Consider the following 18306-nt stretch of genomic DNA (forward strand, 5'->3'; position numbering starts at 1 on the left):
TATTAGTATTGATTAGCTATTATTTATACATAGGGACCAAAGGGCTAAGGACGCTACGTTGCCCGAATGCAGTTATCATACTCCAAGTACACTTTTATTCAAGAACATTATTGAGAACAAGGGAAGCTTATTATGATGGTAATCGTACCACAATGACTGCACCTGACCCAAATCGAACATCTTTGGGAAGTGTTGAGAAAATACTGGAATACAATGGAAGATGAGGTGTTGCATAAGCTGGTGGAATCAATGCCAAGCAGACTGGAGGCGGTAATCAAGCACTAACAATGTTTGACCTTCAATAAATATCTACATACGTTTTCAAGATATATTATAAAAAAATAATGTATTATAGAATAAGTATAAATATAGTATCATAATTGTTTTAGCTCTTGATAAACAATGAAAACAATAATTGCTTGGGTGTGTCTACAGACTTTTGGTTCCTACTGCATATCAGAGGGGCATCATCTGGCATGATACATTGGAATGTCACCATTTGCCAAGTGGTAGGATATTGGGGCTCCAGTATGTCCAATACCTACACAAGGTTTCAGGGTGTCTCAAATATGTACTATATGACAACAGGCACAGGACCACCAGAATTACAATAAAAGCACCAAAAATGCAAAGTAACACGATGTTACCATCGTATACTTGAATTTCTAACATACTACATGCTAATAACTACTACAGTGCAATACAACTTATCTAGATAGTGTTTAAGTGGCGGTAGAAATGTTGCACAGCTATGGACCTGCCAGTGTCACAATTTTTGTTGTTTTGGCTCTGTATTCCAGCATATAAGATTTGAAATTAAACAATGAATATGACATTAAAGCTTAGACTGTCAGCATTAATTTTAGGCCATTTACATCAATTGCAGGTGAACAATTACAACCAATTTGCAATTTGAATCTGTTGTTGTTGTCTCTCAACATGAGGACCAAAGCAGTGTCAATGCCAGCAAAGCAGGCCTGCATGGACTGGAAAAATCAGAATAGACCAATCAGAGACATAGCCAAAACATTGGGTATGGCAAAATCAACTGCTTTGTGCCTTGCCTTGACAGAAAAATGCTTTCAGTTGTGAAGAAAATCCTCTTTTCAACTGTCAAAAAGATTAAGAACACTCTCCAGGATGTACACTGTTAAAGATTACCTGACTTTTACAAGATTAAACAATAATATTTCACAGTAAAATGTTGCATTTTACTGTGAAATCAGTGGTTACCTGGATTTTACAACATTTAACAGCAATATTTCACCATAAAAATATTGTAATCAGAATCTTACTGTGAAATAAATTGTAACAGTAATATTTCACAATGTAATCAGAATATTACTATTATATATACTGTGTGTGTGTGTGTGTGTGTAGTGCCAGATTATGCAGAGGGAACTGTTAAGGTTAACTTTATAGTAGCCCATATTTTGGGCCTAAATAATTAATTATTTTATGTTGAAATAAGGTCACATATGATTTAACTGTGTAAGCAACCAATATCCAGTATCAAAGTGCATACATAAAACAGTATTGCATTATTTTATACTGAAATTATTAGCCAACTTGTTAACATCATTTTGCAAAATAAAAAAATTAAAAAAGAAACTGTTTGTATGCAGGTGTCAGCGTGTGAGCTTGGTGGCCTAAGTCCTATGCAAATAAATTTTGGTAGCATAAAAAAACTGCTTAATTTGTAAAATGGATTTTGTCTTTGTTTATATTTTAATTTAACTGGTTAACAAAGGTGCTGTAAAATGCTAGCAGCCATACCACCATGCTGATCCAGCTGAATTGAAGATGCTAAGCAAGTTTGGGCTTGGTCAGTACTTGGATGGGAAACAACCTGGGAAAACTAGGTTGCTGTTGGAAGTGGCTTTGGTGGGACAGTAGAGGATGATATTCCCTTTGCTCAAATCATCTCCAATGTCCCAGTGCAGTGATGGGGACACTGTGCAGTGGAAGATTCCGCCTTTTCAGATGAGACATTAAACTGAGGTCCTGACTGCAGGACACTATTACAATGAGTAGGGGATTCCCCAGTGTCCTATCTAAATTGCCATTTTCCTCTCACCCCACCACCTAATCATCCCTGATGGCAAAATATTTACAGTAAATTACTGGGTACTGAATTGCATTATGTTCACAGTTGATATGTGAAAATACAGGTAATTACTGTAATTTAGAAACAGCTGATTACTGTAATTCTACAGTAGTGTACAGCCATATTACAGTATTCCATGTTCTTGTTTACTGTGAAATCACAGTATATAGTTGTCATTTGATTCTAATTTACTGTGAATAGGTTAACAGTAGATTGATGTGAAGCTTACTGTAAAAGTACTGCAACTAGTAGCTAGCAATGTATTGTACATTTACAGCCAATTATTTTATAGTGTAGGCATACAGTAAATGTGCCAAAGCCTAAAATAAAGAAAAGACTACACCAGCATAACCTCAGTGGGTTCACTGCAAGATGCAAACCACTGGTAAGCCTCTAGAGCAGAACAACCAGGTTAGAATTTGCTAAAGACTAGACTAAACAGACTTGTATGGACAGATGAGGAGTGTTAACCTGTACCAAAGTGACTGGAAGAGAGTGTAGAAAGAAAGGAACTACTCATGATTCAAAGCACCCCCCTAATCTTAGAAACATGCTAGCAACATCAAAAGTATTGTCATAATTATAAACTTACAGAAACAGGCTTTTCACTGAGATATTGACATATGTTTTGTCAGCATCATTGTGCTTTTAATGACTGTATGTCAGTTGATATTAGAGAACATGATTACATTTGTGTATGCTTATACAGTATGTTTCTTATTTACAACCAATACAGCTGCTATAAAGACCCACTTCAAGGGAAGTAGCACTAAACAACGTCAATAAAGTTTTGTTGACTTAAATGTGAAATAAATGCCAGTGCTGAGTTGAATGACCCACCTATGTCTAAGATATTCACAGAGCAGTAAGCTGTACTTAGCTTTCACATGGACGGTTGCACAATCCTTAGAACACAGTCCAAATGGTGTCAGGAAAGGAGAAAATTCAGATCCTATTTATGCGAATGATGCTTCGTCCCCAATGCAGAAGCAAGTACTGTTATTTTTAGAAGAAAAACCTTGAGTGCAGAGGTCTCCTGGGATTTCGTTGTGGTGTTACAGCACGTCGAAACTCACACAGCCCATCATTTGTACATGCTACAGCTTCCTCTAATGAAGACCGTCACACCCAAAGCCATCCTCTCGGCTTGATTCCTCCTCTGGAGTACACTGGGCTGATTTCATTATGGCGACAGCTCCGCTACCACTATTCGACATAGCAATCTTGATGTAAATACTGTTGCCAAATTATTTCTATCAAAATCATATATATTAAATGACCCATCTAAAGGGCAGATCATAATGTATGCTTGAGAAGCAAATGCCAGGAATGGTTTGCCTAGCTTGACTGCTTTTGTATGAAGACAAGCATGTCTTGTCAACACTCATACCTTTGACCTCCAGAAGCTCAGGTCTCTAATCCATGGTGGGACTCAGGAAGCCGTCAGTCTAGGAGAGTGGCCAATGAGTTTCCACGCAGCATCACAGGGCCCGCCTCCGATTTGTGGGCTGGGCCTCGGTGCAGGTTGCCTGTAGGTTGAGAGATGGGACAGCTAATGAGATGGAATCTGTGGTCTCCCACCCAATGGAAGAAGACATGAGGCTTACTGTAACGCCCGTTTTGCAGGCAGAAATCAATATTTCCACATTATACCTTTAGCTTCCATTGAGGTGTGTCATGTAACCATTGATACTAATGAATATAAATCCTGTGTTAAGGTTAAATATATAGATTCAAATTGAATCTCTCCTACCAGTGTGATTTAACAGGAAGCAAAAAGGCTCTGGATCCAATCAGACATTAGGACAGAGCCATTTTCTGGACTGGACCGCAGAAACACAGTACTAATAGGTCAGTGGCTTCAGCATGTTTCAATAAATTTTGCTCACACCCGTGCACATCTGTGGCTTCCACATTACCAAAATAATGTTGTAAAGGGACTGCGTCGAGGTTACACACAAACTCATAGCGTACAGAACATGGTATCACACACATGTTATAGCACAAAGCACAGTACAGGATGCCAAACAGGTACTTTCCAACCAATATCCTGTGCCACGGAGAAAACTGAATCTTCACACTTAGTTATCATCATCAAAAAATCTAAATCTAGGAGTCAAACTCAGTGAACCATTAGTGCACAAATTCAAACTGAAAAGGGCATTTCGCTCCCGAATGCTTCAGAGGGCTGCTGAGCAGTCTAATGGCATCACATAAAGTGCGTGTAATTTTGGGCCATCTGACTATTTATTTCCATTATTTACCACAGGAGACAACCACCCAAGGCACTCCCTTGTTAACTACCCAAGGCACTCCACCTCCCAGAATGCCACAGGGTGGGATCATGATAACCTGACCAATAAAAAGAGCATAACAACAGCAACAATCAGCCTGTCGGGGGCTGTTGCATTAAATCTATTTAAAAATAATCAAATGCAAAATATTGAACACATCTATCAAGAGACTGCATGTGTGGAAAAAGATGCCATATAAACATTTCCATCACCATACAACATTTATTGTGGATTTATTTGGCATGGAAATAAAAACAAAATCACTAGAGTAAGAGAATCTTGGAAATACAGGCCAAAAACTTTGCATTTTTCTTTCTGGGAATCTTTCATTAAATGTCTCAGACGTCCATTATGGGCATCCAAAGACAGAATCACCTGTAACCCTTGTATCATTTATAATCAAACACATATTTAAAAAGACACAATCAGAATGTTCGCACTCACGTCGATGCTGCTATATCTGTTTATCTAATTAACCAATCACATCCTCAGATTTTTTTTAATGATACAGAATAGGTTTTTCCTGAGGAAGCCTCGTGTTTCTGTATAAAAACAGATTGTCATTTGCCCATAACTTTAGTTTTTATGGAATAAAAAACAGAAGAACATTAATCAGACTGTCCAATAGAACCTTAGAATGTACATGTATATTCCAATCACTGCAGAACTGCTGGGCAGCTGGCTGAAATATCATTGATCCTACAGAGACTGTACACCAAATTAGACACATCAGTATGAATAACGATGTTCTTACCATGTGACAGATCACAGAAAGTACTACTTCACACGACACTGGGGAGGCTTCTCTTTTTAGGCTCAGAAAAGAGCGAGAGGAAAAATAACAGAAAAGCTCATCTATTACTGTACCTAATCTACATCAGAAAGCTTCTGTTTAAATTAAATAGTAGAGGAAACCCTGACATGGGGACCTTTTTTCAATGATTGCGGCTCTGTTAGAATAGAAAATTCTGATATTAAAAATTAATATTTCTGATGTGTGATAGGAGCTCCTTTTAAATAATTTCTTAATGACTGGGGAGGGGAGAAAAAAAAAAAACTTTACATGCCCCAGTCACATGTCATTGAGCCACTCAAGGCTCTTTGACCTCGCAATAATGAGGAGGCAGTATAATCCCTTTCCCTGTCTTTAGTTACCGGGTGACTCAATAGGCTGGATAATTGGTGTTTTTAAAAAGACACGTCTACTATAATGTGGCAAGGAAGACCGGCTGGATTGCAGACTTTCATCTTCCAGCATCCCCCCCCCCCCCTTCATAGACAGCAGGAGGAGAAATTAAATGAAAAATTTCCCACTGAGTTTGGAAATTAACTTTTCTTTTTTTTTCCCCCCAAGACAACAGGTTGGAGTATCCCTTGTTTACTGACAGATCTACTACAGGCTATAGGAAAAACTGTCTGGCTAACTGATTGAGCACATAGGAAGGCACTGATGGTTTCCCACTAAAGGGCGAACAGCTGCTTTGACATCCCCTGTTATGATAGCAATGATGATGTCCTTGTCATCTTCCTCGTCACAAGCCTTTCCTCTTATCCCCCCCAAACAATTTGCCACTTACATCATGCCAATAAGGCTGATCAAAGTCGAGTCATGACGTGAGCACTACTCTATGTTTGGCACTCAAATTAGCAGCATCAAATAAACTTTCGTTTCTGCTCCGCTAATCCACGTCACATCAAGCTCAATGTTCGGCGTTGATTAGATGTCTAACTGACGTCAAAATGTTTAGTAGAATGCACTCACTGTGGCTAGCAAGGGCTTACGTAATCTCTGTTTTTAATTGCTGACAGGTGCGGAAAGCATGCCTCATCATTGCCTTAGGCCTTAATGACTGAACATAAACCAGGATGTCTTCTCCAGGGGAACATTCACATTTGTTCTTAAAATAGCACGCCTAGTCTCCTCTTTACAGACGTTGCAGGGTTATTGTTTCCCTGCCTCCCTTCCCGAGACAAACAGCCTGACCCCATGCCCTAAGACTGTTGCCAGAAGCCAGCCCTTCAACCAAACCCCCCCACCCCCCACCCCAGCCATCAGGTCATTCCGGGCTCTGATGTACTATCAGTCTAGCCGTTGACCCCAATTGAAGAGGCATATTAAAAGCAATCCACTGGAGAGATAAAACACAGGCAGAAAATTAAAACTGAGCTGCAGGGAACCACTGAACTCATTAGAATGCAGAGCTCATTTGGCCCCTGATATATTTCTCTCTCCCCAGGTCGAAAGTGCCTGTGTGAAATACCAACTTGCACACACTGCTGACCACACAAACAATACCAGTGAGGTGATGCCAAGGGAATGATGTCAATAAAATCTCTAGTGGGCTGAGGGAATGATGTCATCAACATTATAACAGAGCGGAAGTGGTGAGATATAAGGGCCAGGCTAAATGGATGATGTCATCATCCTGTGGACTAGGTTGAGCAGGAAAGTGAAATGCAAGGTGGATTCTGAAAAGATCTGTCCCAACTTTCCTGCAATCAGTTCTAGAGCTAATCTGCACGCATTAAGACAAACATCCTTCACAGCATGCACAGCCAATTGTGTCATTACACGGTGCAATACACCAACCGACGTGTGCAGGTCCTGCAGCCGCTGACTGCCAGTGCCTGGCTGAAAAGAGGAGCGCCTTGTCGACTGAAATCCTCCCTGGGAAACAATAAATACTGCAGGGCACACCAATGTATTAAGAACAGGCTGGGTGTCTCAGCTGGATATGCCCAGAGAAGAAATCTATTAGGCCTATATATTATGCACTATTATAATATTAATGTAATAGAGGTCTGTACAAATACCGAACAGATAAAACAGCACTATATTACTCACATGATGAGATTACATTAATCCTATTCCATCCCACTGGACTGTTGTGCCTGTCCGCACAAACACATTTACCAGAACAGCAACAAAACAGCATGAAAATAAATCCATTTGAATCCATACAGTTCAATGTGCAGAAGATATGGACAGCTGCATATTTAGGGTATTCACATTTCCAATACAACAAATGAAAAATTATACATGTACACATTCACATTGCTATATAAGAAATTACGCAACTCAAAGAAATGAAAACAGATTCCTAAGAGGTTTTTAGATCAAGATTCCTAAGTGGTTTTTACCAAAATTTCCTTGATTTCAAATCGAAGTTTAAAGCTAGAGCAGCACAGACGAGTATTGGAACACCACTGTCTCAAAGTGCTTGAAGAACAGTCACCGTATATTGCGGGCTCCCCAGTCTGCAGCACTGAATACCAGAGGTAACAGTATCAAGCCGGTTCGTGATTAGATCTAAAAGTCCTCAAATAAAATGGCTATATCTACAGCACTTTATAAAAGAAAAAAAAATCTTTGCTAACTACACATTTTTCCAACAACCTCTCATGTGGTTCAGTACTCAGAACTTAAAGTGCATTTGTTGCTATAGTGTTGTCTGAAATGAATCATGAGCAATAATTCATTTCTTTGTACACAGTGCAGATGCTTTCCTAAGGTCTAAAATTGTATTCTTTGCAAACCAATGGGAATGTAATCTTTGGGCAGTAGGATTAAATTGCATTAGGATTCATCTTTTTTTCTTCCCTTTTCGCTCAATGAATTTGAGCTTGTCCTCAAACTTCCAGATTGAAAAGCAAATACAATCTGCCATTTTTAATCCTTCCTCCTGCACTGTACTTATCGCTCAGCAAAATGTAACCAATGACTATTAATGTTATTTAAACCAAAAGAATATCCTTTAATTGTTCTGTTCTCAGTTATACTATGCATATAAACAGGTGTTGTTCTCACACAGTTACTCAATATCCACCCATATTTAAGTAGAAATACATTGAAGTTCCCTTTAAAAACATTCATGTACAAAACAGTGGCTTAAAAACATTCTAAACTAATATTTACGGGACAAAACAACTACAGACCATAAGTCTTAGTCTAATATGTAGTATGGGGTTACTAGCTTGTCTTGAAGGTCTTGAAAAACACTTTTTAGGAGAATAGAAAAGAATAAGCAGTTTACTAGAAAAAACACCAGCATGCTGATTCACATCAATAAGCAATTCAGCTTGTCTTTCTACTGAATGTTTCAACCATCAGTGGTCTTTTCCAGTTCAGTGCCCTTGTGAGTTCACCTGTTCACAGTAGTTAACAAGACTCCAACAGTGTTAACTATTCTGTACGCTATTCTCACAAGGTCATGTTGACTTGACAAATGGTCAAGTAGTTGTCGCTTTCTGAAACAGAATAAAATAAATTTCATACAAATAAAGTACACTGCTGTTGGCTCTAAAATTGCCTGTAAGCTTTCTTCTTAGCCCATATAAAAATAAAGACACAGGACTGTAGAGAAGATATAACAAAAGCAGAAATTTAGAGAGGAAAAAAGTCTAGCCCTCAGGATGAGGTACACTACAGCCTTGACACTGGGGCTAAACTAAAGTGCAGCCATTTATCAATGTTTGGAGGGGGGCGGGAACAAGTCTGAATGAACCAAGGAATAGGATGGTGTGAGATAGGAAGAAAGATGCAGAGAGAGTGAGCGAGAGAGACAGAGAGAGAGAGAGGCAAGAAAGATGGAGACACTTGTATAAAGTGGCTTGGATTCTATCGCCTTCTCCACAACTTTCATTTCCAAAAAAGATTCGCTAAAACTACCTACAGGATTCAAGCATGAACAATATTGCAACGGTTATCCAAAAATATGCGTATATTTGTATCCACAAATATGCATAATTGCTTATATCGCTGTTGTTTATGTATTTGCTGCTTCTGTTCTTTGTCATTCACATTTACATTTGAATGGTGCTGAACTCCACAGAGAGCCTTTAACAGCCCATCTATCAGTCAAATACGATATGCCTCTGCCAGCCACTGCCTGAGGGTCACACTTTGTTTTTTGTTTTGTCTCGATTATGTCATAATCTGTGAACGGCATTCATGGCTTTTGATGCAAATTTTCTTTTCATGCAAATAAAGCATATTGGAATTTAAAGTTGACGGGTGAGATGGGATGAGAAGATGGGGTGAGAAAGACGAGTGAGTAAGAGAGGATGAGAGAAAACAAAAGAATGGCAGACATGGCAGACAGAGTGAGGGATTGCGAAAGAGGGTGAGAGGAAGAGAGAGAGAGAGAGGGAGAGAGACAGTGGAAGGACAGCAGAGAGTAACTGCAGGGCAGAGAAGAACAGACTGATTGAGGGGAGCCGGGAGCTGAATGGCAGTTCAGCTTCCTGTCGTGGTGGCTGCAGGGCACGTGTGTGAAATATAGATCAGTGGGCTGTCTGCCATGACACTCTACAGTCAGCTTTCACTGTGCACAACCTGCAGCTGATCCACACACACAAACACACAAACACAACCTGCAGCTGATCCACACACGCACACACACACAACCTACAGCTGATCCAGACACACACACACACACACACACACAACCTGCAGCTGATCCACACACACACACAACCTGCAGCTGATCCACACATGCCCATACACACACACACACACACACACACACACACAAACACAACCTGCAGCTGATCCACACACACACACACACACACACACAACCTGTAGCTGATCCACACACACACACACACAACCTGCAGCTGATCCACACACACACACACACACACACACACACACACACCCGCAGCTGATACACACATGCCCATACCCATACACACACACACACACACACACACACACACACAACCTGCAGCTGATCCACACATGCCCATTCCCATACACACACACACACACACACACACACACACCCTGCAGCTCATCCACACACACAAACACACACACAACCTGCAGCTGATCCACACATGCTCATACCCGTACACACACACACACACACACACACACACAACCTGCAGCTGATCCACACACACACATGCACACATCAAACTTCAGCTGATCCACACACACACACACAACCTACAGATGATCCACACGTGTGTGTGTGTGTATGCGTGCATGTGTGTGTATGTGTATGTAAACTGCTTCATTATCTGTGTTGTAATGATTTTAAAAAATCTCCTACGGTGGATATATACTACAAAAGCATTATCAGAAATCAGACTATAAAAATTCCATTAGGAGTTGCAGTTAAAGAGCACTTTGTAATGGTGCTGTAATAACCTTACAATCAGAGAGAATCATTAGCAATTCTGTTGCTCTCTGAGTTTGAGAGCCCTGTAGGTCAAGAGCAAGCTTCTTTAAAAGCTACCAAAGATTTACAAGAGAAACAGCCGTCAAAACAGGCATATAGGTGAGATATGACAGCACAGTCACATAAAACACAGTGGAAGAAAAATCATGCTTTAACTTTCCTACTGAGCTATCTCTGTTATTACATTTTCACAATAAAATGGCTGTTACTGGAGTGCGGTTGAACACATACAAACTAAGGGAAAGGCTATGAAAAACCACAAGCTGGTTCTCAGAACTGCAAGCGATTCTTGCCAGGTTCAGCCTTTGCACCAACTGAGAATTCACAGAAACGTGAATGCCAGTCTCTGAAAACATGATTTACACCTGAGTGCCTGTTTTTGAAATTCAGAGTACTGCGGTGGATGCTTACTCATACTTCATGTGGGCAAATGCAACAGCAAATGTTTCCCATGTGGGTCTGTCATTCCTAACTGGTGACTAAAGGGAGAAAAGAAGTGACACAAAGAGTATGGAGCCCATTAGAGAAGTAAAAAAAGAGGCATCTATGTTAGATATGTTGGTGAGGGAGGAAGGGCCTCACCCTAGGCTACAAATGCAAACAAACCATACATAACAAACCATAGCTACTATACTAAGGTAGTAGTTAGACTGTAGTTACACTGTAGTTACAAAAGCAAAGGGGTGATATAGCAGCCAGTGAGTCCTACGTGGAACTGTTTCTGTGCATGCTGTAAATCATTGACTGCTTTTGGCTAATAAAAAAAACTACTTGCCTTCCACAGCAAAACACTATGATTAGTCGAAATCTGTGGTTCTCCATTGTGGAGTTGAGGAATTTGAGGAAACTGAGTGCTAAACATGCCCAACAGTTATACTTATAAATCATACAATACGTGTCATTTATATTAATCTTATTACAAGACGGAGGACCGAGAAGTAATACAATATTAACACATTTGCTAGTTTGGCTCATATTTAAATTCAGCTTACTCATATTTTATGCTTTAGATCTGGATGTGTATGACTTTTTTCCTACGGGTTTGTTGATTCTCCATCAACACAAAGCACCTTTGAAATACCCAGAGTCCTCAGCGAGAGGGAGCAGAGCAGAGACATGAAAGCTTTTCTCATTCCACGGGCCCAAACACACCACACTGCTGTCCTGCCCTCCACTCCCCAGCCTCATTAGCCATTCACAATGCGGTAAAAGGGTGTGGGGGGTTCGACGCGGTGGCAAAAAACGAACACATAAGCCCCCAAAAGCTCCTGCTAGGCTAGACAGCAAGGCTTTTACTCGACAGCTTTCAGACAAAAAGACCCCGTCGTTCTTAAGCGCATTACAATATGTAAATAGGTATCTTAATTAGAAGCCAATTTGGCAAGGCCCACTTAAAAAAAGAAATTAAAAATGCAGAATTAAATATTGTTCCACATTATTAAATCAGAGTAATTTCCCTATGCAGTCCCGTTCTGTGTTGTTCTTTCTTTCGTAGATTTCTTTTCTCTAAATCTCCCTCAATTCCCCAGCAAGTGCCAAATTGGCAGCACTTGTCCCAGATGCCGTTTCGGGTGTTCTGATGAAGAGACAGAATTCTGATCTCGAAGAGTCTTTGATTCAAAATACAGACAGCCCTTACGTCTTACGGATTCTCAAGCAAACGATAAAGCCGCCAACCCCCATCCCCCCCCACCACCCCGACCCATTTCTGACGCTACACCTCTTCCTGTGGGACCTTCCGCTGACATACCCCATTCCACGTGTGACTCAATACCCTCGAGCTCACGGTTGCAGCCTCCACCTGAAAGGAGAGGTCTCCCTGGGGATCTCCAAGCGCCCAGAGACATGTCTATATTTAGGCCGCGTAGATATAGATCGTATTCCCTTGAGACGGGAAGGCGATTGCAGCTGTCAGGTGTTTTCAGGCACCTTTGACTGATCTGGTCGTCTCAGAGCATCGTCTGCCTGTAATAGATTTCTGACTGCTCATACGCTCGTACGCAGTCGGGATTTACACAATTACACTCTAACAGCAGGAAGAGATGCTCCGCTACACATGTGAAAGTGGAGCAAGTAGCTATGGAATCTCACAGCTCAGTGGCCAGATATTAGGAGAGCATGCGGAAAACAGATGCATTCACACGTACACACACATACATAGTATGCACGCCCATGCACAAATAAAATATACACACATGCGCATTAACAGCACTGTACCAGACCTGAAGGAAATATCAATCAATATATACTGTAATGTATTACTCAGACAAGATTTATATGAAAAAGAACATAACCCTTATATTTTAGGTACATAAAATACACAATAGGTGACTTTTCATGATACAAAAATAAAATGTACAGACACATGAAATTGAAAACTATTTGAAATTAGTTTCATACTCCTAAACACACACTCACAAACATAATATGAAAAAGGTCACACAAAGGTGTGTACAAGCATGTTTAACACCATACACACACCACAAATAATCTATGTTCCAAGGTATATTATAGCAACACAGCAAAGAAAAGATTTATCCAGCAGGTATAATCAGATAGCACATTTTTCAGAAGGAACAGTCAGGAGGCAAGATATTTATTAACAGGACGTTGTATTTAATCCATTTTAACAGCGTGTTGCAAGTTGCACAGACAAATCCTTATTTGTTTATTGACTGTTTCAAAGATTGGCCAATTCATTCATTCATTTATCAATTTTGTCATTCATTTATAATCAACAGTTGACTGATTTGCTCGACCCCGTGATTGAATGCTGTGGTTTTGCAGCCAGGAAAAGAACGCTTGCAGCCAAACGGACCGATGGGGACCAAAAAAAAAAAAAAGAACCCAGCAAAAACCCTGATCGACTTCAGACTAAACACAAATGGTTTTTCAGAGAACCTTTCGTCAGTGCAAACCCTTAAAATATATATATATATATATATATATATATTCATCACAGGCCAAAGCCACAGAAACAACCATTTACAGAAAGAGCCATAAATTATTCAAATTTTAAACAAAGACTCTGCCCTTATTACTGGGAAATGTTGGACTTTGCAGTTGAAAGAACTTTTATGCTTAGTTTTACTATAATGTTGCTGTATTTCAACACATGGCATTTTAAAAAATATGTAGATTGCCCACAGAATAATAATGAACCAGCTTCATCTATTGTTTCAGCATCACTTATATGATTGTAAGCATGAATACATATTGTTTCATCTTTCTACACACAATTGCATTTCCACCTGCTCACAAAGGGCTCAGGGTTTTGATTAGTAATTTGCAAAAAACATATATACACCATTCATTTAAATACAAATAGTTCTGGTCCTTGTCATGGCATTTTCTCTGTATTCTCTTTTCTAGCAATTACGATCAGCATCTGAATCTTTGAAGAAAAAAAAGGATTTGTTTTCAGGCAACAATTGATGATTTCAACATTGATGATGAATCAACATGATTTCAGCAAAATGATTAATGAGCGTGCTAAAAAATATTGACGCGTTTTCATACCATAAATGTGTAAATAATGTTAGAAAGTAAACATATGCAGTCATATGGTGAGATGGTCAATTGAAAGTGGTACACATACACAATAGAGTTTTAAACCTGATGTCACTGAAATTAGTGATTTTTTAAATTTTAAGATTCAAAAGCATGCATCTCATCGGTCAGCACTAGGCTAGCTGTCCGAGAGAACAACGAGAGATTGTGGGTGAAATTCATCTCTTGATCAAGCATCTCTTTTTGTCTATGGTTTCCCATGAGGCACTAAAGGCTAACAAAACAACAGACACCCCAGAATGCTGACGCCGTGGGGCTTGTCAAAAGACAGAACACATTCCTACGTTCAGACTAAAGCTAAATGGCCCAATTCCAACTTTTCCACTTGTGTGACAGTTTGGATGTTTATAGAACAGTGTGGACAGCAAAAAAAATCGCATCTTTCCAGTTCCAGTTGGTGCCAAATCTGTATGTGGAAATAAATTGGATATGTAGCCATGCGACTTGCATGCAATATGAGTATGGACATTCAAACCAGAACTGTTCCATCCACACGTGCGCTTACTACGCTGGTGTACACCCTTTGGGTAGGGTACGCCCTTTATCATAGACAGGTATGGTAAAGAAGGACAGTCCTCACCAAACCGAAAGTACACCAGCCAAAAATACTTTATAGTGCCTTTATTTCATTTTTCATCCATATTTCCATATAGAGACACATTTTTCTATAGGCTGCATACGGTACTGTGCAAAAGTCAGACAGCACCCTTTTCATTTATTCAGCTGTGTCAAATGACCAATTCAGTGCAATTTTTTTAACCATCAGACAATAATGCAGGAAACTTACAGAGAATTCTCCATCACTACATATATCAAATCTATCAGTATTTATTGACTCTTTCTTTTGTGCATCCTACTACCACTTCAAGTCTTCCGATCAGCAAACAAGTTACAGCTGTGTTCTCCCAACAAAAAATGTTACCAAAAGTGTCTATGACGTTATGTTAGAACCTTTTGCCTTCAATATTCAAACAAACAACTATCCAAACGCACCATAGCTGCCGTGCAGATTTTGTTGTCGTGTGCATCTAAAATGGCTAAAGGAGATATTTCCCATGATATATCTAATCAGGTAATTCAACTGCATAAGGAAGGTGAAAGTCAAAGGAAAACTTGAAAAAACAAGTGTCCAAAAACTGGAGTTCAAAAGATTACTGCAAGATACAGAGAAAATTGGGCTCCTAACAACCGTAAAAGAACTGGTAGACAACCAAAACTATCACCATCACAAAGAGTACTTAAAAGATTTTATTTTAACTCTTGCTTTCGATCTGAGGAAATGCTCAGGTGTTTTTGTCAATCATTCCACTGTGAGAAGAAAACTCACTGCTATGGGTCTGAGAGGATGTGTGCACAGTAAAATCTTCAATGTTGAATCAATACTCGATCTGAACAACTCAAAGCAATTCTCCCTAAAGAACGGAATGAAGGCTGTAATAATGGCAACGGGTGGCCATATTAAATATGGAAATGTGTTAAATATATTTTCAGAATTATTTTCTGACACTGAGAATAAATAACTTTCGCACAGAACTGCACATGGTTAACCATCAATGTTTATCAAAAAATATTTTTTTAAAAAGATGCAAAGAAAAAATACAAAGAAAAAAAAAACAGAACCGATAAAGAATGGAATATTTACAGCCAGGAATGCTTCAGGGGTTTTTAGATGGATAAGAATTGAACATTTTTATTTATAGGGTGTGGCTACAGTAGGCTTACTGTATTTTTCCATTAATAAAATGTATTTTAGTGAAATGTATTTCTTACCAATTCTCATCTTTTTTTCTCAAATATCTTGTTTTGACATTTGAAAGTAAGTTCTTCCATTAAATATACTTCTTGTAATGTGTCTTTCCAAGCCTTTTTTCTTGTTTTAGAGTTGTGATTCTGAGAAGTTTAGTTAAACATTTCTCATCCACTTATACCCAGGAGGATGCTTTCCTCTTTAAGTTGACCTTGTTTATGAAAAAATATTTTCTATAATTTCCGCTGCAGTTCCTTCAGCATTGGGCCTTCACTATTGCACTATATCTGCAGAAAATATCTTGAAAATAATCTTACCACCATTTCCAATTCTTTTAATTATAAAAACAGATGTTTTGAAGGCTTCTTCACAAGTCTTAGCTTAATCTGTTTTTGTGACATTCAGTTCCCTCTCCCACTGAGCTTTAGTTTGTTGACCCTGCTTTGACTGTACATTGCCTGTATATGCTCCCAATTCCTTCTCCTTTATGATTTTTAAGAATATAATAAGCAGGGAGTGGAGGTCCTTTTGTGATTGCATTATTTGAGTTTCCAGTAAATAACTCCTAATCTGCAAGTATTTTAAAAATGGTCATTGTTTAGAAATTTTTTCAAAGATTATATATATGTATGTATGTATGTATGTATGTATGTATATATATATATATATATACATACACACACATAATCTTATCAAGCCATGTTTGGCCCAGTACATCTATTATCAATTTCAGTTGGTTAGAAATCTGAGTCATAAACTCTCTCTCTTTGGGGTATCATTTCAGAATCCTTAATCTTCTTTTTCTCCAAATATCTATAGTATTTCTGACAAAAGTATTCAATTATTCTGAATTATTTGTGTGGGCTTCCTTCTACAAACAATAAAAGTGCTTAGGGAGCTTGCTACATTTCTTTCTATGCCTTTCCATTTTGCGTTGGCATTATTATTCATCCGAATCATGAGAGGCCTTATTTGGGCAGTGTAGCAAATAATCAAATCTGGAACTGCGGGTCCACCTTCATTTTTTTGGAATTTATTTATTTAATTCTTGGCTCTCTCACATCCCAAATTAATTTGTCATAATTTAAAACCTTTGATAGAGCCCCATTCATCCTGGCTCTTGCATTCAGCTCCTGGTATATTATCCGTAAACATGCAATAAACGTCTAATGGAAGACAAACGCTTCACAAGATGTGAATATAAATGACCAGGGCATTCTGTTGAATACTTTCTTTGCATCTCAAGTCAACAGTAACATTTGTGATTTGAACAATCTACCAAAGTTCATCTTATATTGTCCATTTACAATTCCTTTATAATAAAGACTATTTGGTCCACATTCAGGATATGAGTGATTAGAGACAGCCAGTCTGCCAATATTCCAATGAGCAACTTTTTGCCTCCATTTAAAAGGGAGATTGGTCGATATGAGGTACATTTAATAGGACCCTTTCCTTCTTTAAGTAGTATGGATATAACTGAAGATTTCCATGCAGGTGGCCACATCTCCTTTTTCAAATTCAATATATCTTTGAATTGTTTATAAAGCTCATGTGTTCCCATCAGATCCAGGACTCATCATTGATACTTAAAATGTCATTCTCTGTAATTTGCAGTATCTTTAGATTCTGGACTTGGATCTGTTACTTGGGAGAGATCTAAAGAGTTTATATACATTTCCATTTTCCGCCTTACTTCTGTCCTGTCTTCATTCAATTTTAGATAGTGTTTATGAAAAACTATTTGTACAGATTTTGATATTAGGTAGTCTGAGTTCTCTTTATTTATTTTTGCAATGCTGGTTTGTTCCTCTTGATTTTCTCTTAGAAAGCCCAAAGCTTTAATACTTTTTGGCTATTGTAATTATATGTTTGTCTTGTGAAGGCAAGGGCCTTCTCCGTTTCCTCAGTTCATAGTTTATCCAGTTATCTCCTTAGTGTCCTTATCCCAGTTGTTTCATGCACTGTTGGTCAATAATTGATTTGTTCTTCCATTTATGCCTTTTGCTTTAGTACTTTAGTACTCTTTTTCAATGATGCGTACGTGATTATCTTCCCTCCTATTGTGCCTCTGCTTGCTGCTTCCCACATAGCGAAGGGCGTTATTTCTCCATTATCATTGTTTTTCAGATTTTTTTCCTTACAGGGAAAGATATTTTTATGTCACTCTCCTTATGACAAGTTAATGTCAGCAAAATTCTGCATGGGCAGCATTGCTGAGTTGCTTACAACAGGGAATATGAACAGTCAGTTGAAAAAGTAGTTGAGCATTAAAAAGGAGTTGAGCATGAAGGTCCTGCAGTCTGAATGTAGACTGCAGACACACTATGCAAGAGCCATTGATGTTCTGCAATTTCTCAAATACAAGATAGTTTTTAAAACATAAATAAGTCTGAGTCT

At 38.8% G+C, this 18306-nt stretch overlaps 1 pseudogene; it reads right to left on the reverse strand.

Annotated features, from left to right (window-relative positions):
- LOC118235721 overlaps positions 1-18306 on the reverse strand; it is a 308484-nt pseudogene that overhangs the window by 216637 nt on the left and 73541 nt on the right.

The sequence above is a fragment of the Anguilla anguilla genome, chromosome 9 (genome assembly GCF_013347855.1).
Source record: "Anguilla anguilla isolate fAngAng1 chromosome 9, fAngAng1.pri, whole genome shotgun sequence".
Classification (NCBI taxonomy): domain Eukaryota; kingdom Metazoa; phylum Chordata; class Actinopteri; order Anguilliformes; family Anguillidae; genus Anguilla; species Anguilla anguilla.